We start from the raw sequence: 6,490 nt of genomic DNA on the forward strand, positions 1-6,490 counted from the left end.
AGTCAAAATAACTCTATATAATAGAGTTATCAGTCATGCAGAGATCAAATCAATGAGTGGTTTTCCCTTGGACATAATCAAATCACACTTGGTGGCTAGTTGGTGAAGAATCAAATCACGCATAAGGCTAAAGTCACTGGTGAAAAAACATATAACTCTTAGCATCGAAGCAACTAACGAAAAGTCAAAGTCATCGACTAGAGTAATCTCTTGACGATCGACCTCACTCAAAGTATTCTCACATAAGTAGAATCACAATCATCATATGGAGTAATCTCCTAACGGATGGCATTATACCCTGCATGTGGGATATGAATCACTGCCCCTACTTACCACCGTCCCTATGGCATGGACATAGTCACATGGCATTAGACTCCACTCATCCACAAATCATATGAACGTCCGAAATTTATCCCTTGAATGGAAATACAAATCCATAATTAAGGCCATCATGCCTTTATCATTCACATTTTTTGTGTCAAACATCAATTCACATTTATCAAGCTTTAATTGTCTTAAGCTCAATTAGATTCTAGGTGCCTTCAAGTATCCAAGGCCTCATGCAATCAAATAGCCTTGACATATCAATCACTTTAGGTAATCCATTCCTAGGGATTCAACATAGCCTACAAGCTTCCTAGTCTAGGCTTACATAACATAGGCCACATTGCAAATACACACAATTCACATATATACATTTGCACATATATTGTTTTCTAGCCTAGGTTTATTCATCTAGGCCTATGTACAAAATCTAGTACCAGCGCAGTGCATTTATAGTGCGTTAAGCATCACTCGCATTTGGCTTAAATCCCACTCAAAGTGACAATAAGAAGCACTCCTAGCCAAGCTCCAATCTTTAGCTTCCTATCATTGTCTAGCTTGCCAATGATTTTATTTAACTTCGTTTCCCCTTTAGAAGTCGAATTGTATGAGTCTTAGCTCCTAAAATTCCTCAATCCAAGCCAAATATTACAAAATGCCAAATTTAGAGAAAAGTAAGATTTGAAGTTATTAATCGATTAAATTGGAAAATAATCTATAAAAATGTCAAATCTTACCCCCAAAATGGTTTCCCAAGCTCTAAATAGATTCAAATGGCTCAAAAATTTAGTTTGGAAGGTTAGGGTTTTGGACTTTTAGAGAAAGAAAGGGAAAGAAAAGACCAAGAGAAAGAGTTGGGCGAAATGGTCCCTAATCCCTTTTTATTTTTGCCTTTCCCCTTTGATGTATCGATGCATTTGCACTAAATTATAATGAGTGTATTGATACATTAGGGAAATGTATCGATACTTTTCCCCTTAGGTGCTATCTATTTCAAATGTATCGATACATTTAGACAATGTATCAATATATGTTCATATTTGGCCAAATCTATTGATACATTCTCAAATGTATCGATAAAATATTCTTCCCCAACCTTTGTTGTTCATCTTGCCCAGAAAGTATCGATACATTAGGGTATCTATCGATACTTTCACCCCTGTAAGTAGCTCCAAGCTTCCAAAACTTCTAAAAATTCAAGTTTAACACTCCAAAATCATTCCTTGTTAATATCACACCTCAAATTGTTCATTTAACTTAGTCACATACACATAAATCCACAAACACAACATCAAACTTATATCACAACCTCAAATTATGGGATTCATCACATATTTCCTCAAATTTGCCTACGTTTCAATATGTACACTCTTAAACACTAGGCATACATATCATATCATCAAAATCCTCAAGACTCTATAAATCATTCTTAGCTTACATAAAAAATTAGGGGTGTTACATTCTCCCCTCCTCATAAGAAGTTCTTAGTCATGTACTTCAAATTTAATTACATATATCAAACCTCAAAAATGTGGGAATAATTCTCTCAAATTTCCTCCTTGAGATTCCATGTGGTTTCCTTAACCAAATGGCTTTGCCACAATACTTTCACCACAGTAATGTTCTTAGAGCGAAGCCATTTTACTTGCTGATCCAATATGGCCACGGGTTTGTCCTCAAAGCTAACTTCATTTTGCAGCTAGACTTCATCATATCATATTATATGTGAATGATCTGGGACATACTTCCTATGCATGGACACTAGGAAAAATAGATGAACATTGGGTAAATTAGGCAGTAACGCCAAATGATCAGCATTTGCGCCCACGTGCTTTAATACCTCAAAAGGTCCAATGTATCTAGAGCTTAACTTCCCCTTTTTTTCAAATCTTTTCACCCTTTTGGTTGGTGAAATCTTCAAAAACACATAGTCTCCAACTTCAAATTCTAAAGGCTTTCACCAGTTATCAGCATAGGACTTTTGGCGACTTTAAGCTATTAGGATGCTATCTCTAATCGCATGGATGCCTCACTCTACTTCTTAGACCATTTCTTGTCTTAAAAGTTTTCCTTCCCCAACATCAAACCAACCAAGAGGCAACCTACATCTGCGCCCATACAAAGCCTCATATGGAGCCATACAATCATGGCTTGATAACTATTATTATAAGTAAACTCAACCAAAGGCAAATAATAGTTTCAACAAAATCCAAAGTCAAGCACAATCACTCTCAACATATCCTTGAGTGTTTGAATGGTGTGTTAGGATTGGCCATCCATCTGTGGGTGGAAGGTCGTACTAAAATTCAATTTTATGCAAATGGCCTTTTGTAATTTCCTTCAAAATTAGCTTATAAACTACAATTCCCTGTCAAACACTTTCGTTATCAGAACACCATGTTGCTTCACAATCTCATTAATGTAAATTTGGGTATACTGAGCTTCTCCATATTTAGTCTTGATCAGCCAAAAGTGTGCTAACTTAGTTAGTAGATCAATTATCACCCAAATGGTATCATAGCCATCTCTAGCTAATGGTAAACTCGTCATAAGGTCCATTGCTACTTGTTCCTACTTTCACTCAGGTATTGGTAACGGTTGCAACACTCCCGATGGCTTTTGATGTTCAGCTTTCACTTTTTGGCACATCAAACACTTAGAGACATACTCAGTCATGTCTCTCTTTATTCCTCACCACCGATGTATAGATTTCAGGTCATGATACATCTTGGTAGCTCCAAGGTGTATTGTACAGGCTGCCACATGTGCCTCTTCCAAAATCTTGTTCTTTAAATTATCCATATTCAACACGTAGACTTGTGATCTATATCTCATCAAATCATTTGTGTCGTATACAAAGTCTTGAGTTCTATCCTCACTCATATCTGAAAATATTTTTATCAAGTATTCATCTTGGTCCTAAGCATCTTTAATTTGATTTAATATCATTGGTCGAAGTCTAAAGTGCTCCAATAAAGCGTTCAAGTGATTAATCCCCAAATGCACTCCCATATTACCTAGATCATATAAACTTTGTACCAAAGATTGTCCTTCCATGGTCATATGTGCCAAACTCCCAGTCGACTTCTCTAACTTAAAGCATCCACCACCACATTCACCTTGCTGGGTTGGTAAACTATGGTACAGCTGTAATCTTTCAATAATTCTAACCACCTAAGCTGCCTTAAATTCAAATCTACCTATTGAAATATATACTTCAAGCTCTTATGGTCTGTATATATTTCGCAAGTTTCTCCATACAAATAATGCTTCCAAATCTTTTAGTGAAATACGATTGCTGCCATCTCTAAATCATGAGTAGGATAATTTTGTTCATACCTCTTTAACTATCGTAAGGCATATTGATAACTCTATTATATAGAGTTATTTTGACTCATTTTGAGAGCTTAAGTAGCTAGATCTTTGAGATTTTAGGTTCGAATTTTAGCATTTTAGGTGTTTTTTAGTTTAAGTTTGATTACTTGTTAAGTGATTAATTATAGTTATTTTAGTTAAATTGTAGGTTATTTTATTTTAAATTACTTTAAGAGTAGTTATTGCTAATTTCTCTTGGTTTTGTAGGAAATTGAAGAAAAGACTCATTTGATGAAAATCAGTGCAAGTATGGTGATAGCTTCATTCGTATATGTTTCAGTATTTTGACCATATCTCTTTCTAAAAAACTCCAAATGAGGTGATTCTTAGACCAATCGAATTATAGAAGAAGGGATACAATGTTTATGTCACCAATTTGCCCAGTTTTGATTGGATCATGGTCAAAATATTTGTCAAAGTCGGACCACTGCAGCAGTATGTAAAAGACTGAACATGATGCGGTATTTGGAGCAAATCTTTCAATCCAGAAGTCATATGATGTGATTCTTAATCCATGGAAAGCTAAGAAACAGGGATAAAACTTTTATGTTTACTACTTTGCCCAGTTCCTAACATATCAGGGTGAACTCAAGTTTGAAGTTAATAAACTGCCCACAGCGCTGGGAGAACAAGGCTGCAGCGTTGATCAAAGGAAGCACCATACAAAATCCAGAGAGCTCAGCGCTGCAGCGCTGGAGAAGTAGCGCCGCAGCGCTGCGCGATTTCCTAAAAATAAGGGAAGTTAACGGATTTCGAAAAATAGGTTATTTGGAGCCTATTTAAGGAGCCTTTTTATAGATTTTTGAGGGGAGCGAAGCAAACTATTCTGGAGATTTGGAGCCAAGAACAAAGCAAGAAAACAAGAGAATTGGAGAGAGAATCAAGATCACAAATCTCTAACTATTAGTTTCCTCTCTTACCTTTGTGTTTTTCTTATTTTTTTTGACTTGGATTCATGGTAAATTTCTTTGGATATTGTTTTATTAGATACTATGACTAATTATTTTTTCTGGGATTGCAATTGAACTCACATGTAATCTAATTTTTATCTCTTTCTTGCTTATTTTCAAGGATTTGAATTGTTTATTCCAATTTGTTCTTAATGCTTTTATTGCTTGGCCACCAATTAAATTGATCTAGAAACCTAAACAACTTGGGAAAGGGAGTTTAGTGTAGACTAAAATTGGGATAGCATATGATCATATTAATTGATTTGCGTATAGGATAGGGATTACCTATAGCCATATGTAGCCAGATTAGAGCCTGAACTGAATGAGTCTATTTAATTTCATTCACATAGGGATATAGTGTTTAAGTTAAACTAGATATTTTGTATAAGATGAGTTGGGAGACCCTTATAAATAATTTAGGACTCTAGGTTAGTAATTCAACCCATTGAAATAAGTTAAGAAAGAGAGGTAAGATTTAGATGAGTGTGAGGGATATTTAATCCTAGGCTTGTTTGATTTGCTGTTTGCCCAATTATCTTATTGCTTTAATTTGTAATCATTATTTTTAGTTGCGTAATTTTAGTTCAATTAGAATAAGATTTTAATTGTTTGAATAAAACTAAATTGGTTAATTTTAGTACTTAATAAAATTTTAGATCAATTCTATGAGATCGATACTCGCTTGCTAATATACCATCTATTCGATACGTATACTTGCTAGTAGAATTTTAACTGACACATAGTGAAATAAACCTATGCATGTTGCATTAACACACAACCTAATCTAACCAGTGATGCGTCGCGATACATAGTGTAGGCCCTGGATCCATATGGAAAGCTTAACAGAAGTGCAGAAGTAAGGCAGGCTTTAAGTATCTGAAATTGGACTCACAAGCATCAAACTAATCAAATTTGACTCCCTTTTAAGTTAGTCTTGTCAAAAGGGACGCAATCTTAGAGAAATCTTACAGATATCATCTATAATATCCAATTAAGGCTAGAAAACTTTTAACTTCTGTTACAAATGTCAAACTTAGCCAATTTTTCATAACTTCTTCCTTGTTAAGATCCATTTGTACCCCTTGTTCAGACACAATGTCTCCTAAGAATTGACTTTATTTAGAAGACTCACATTTTGAAAACTTAGCGTACAATCAATGCTTTTCTAGGGTCTGTAACATGATTATCAAATGTTGTGCATGTTCTTCTAGGCTCTTAGAATACACCAACATATCATCCATGAATATGACCACAAATTTATCTAAGTACGCCAAAAAAACCCTATTCATCAAATCCATAAACGTTGAGGTGCATTACTGAGTCCAAATGACATCACTAAAAATTCATAATGTCCATATCTTATGCGAAATGCTATCTTGGGTATATCACATTCTTTTATTCTTAGCTGGTGATACCCTAAGTGCAGATCAATCTTAGAGAAGCAAACGAGACTCTACAACTGATGAAACAAATAATCAATCCTCGAAAGTGGATATTTATTCTTCACAGTGACCTTATTCAATTATTGGCAGTTAATGCATACCGTAGGCTACCATATTTCTTTTTCACAAATAACATCGTAGCTCCCTAAAGCGAAACATTGGATGAATAAAACACTTATTTAATAAATCCTTTAGTTTCCTTTGATCTCCCTTAACTTAGTTGGTGCCAGTTGATAAAGAGGTATCAAAATTGGCTATGTACCTAAAATCAAGTCAATACAAAATTCAATCTCCCTCTTGGGAGGTAATCTAAGCAATTCATTTTGAAATACATTCGAATACTCACCCATTACTAGTACAAATCCACACTCTTTTCTTCCATTGAAGCATATCTTGTCA

Source organism: Theobroma umbraticum, unplaced genomic scaffold (genome assembly GCF_002168275.2).
Source record: "Theobroma umbraticum cultivar Fairchild unplaced genomic scaffold, ASM216827v3 scaffold_89.0, whole genome shotgun sequence".
NCBI classification, from domain to species: Eukaryota; Viridiplantae; Streptophyta; class Magnoliopsida; order Malvales; family Malvaceae; genus Theobroma; species Theobroma umbraticum.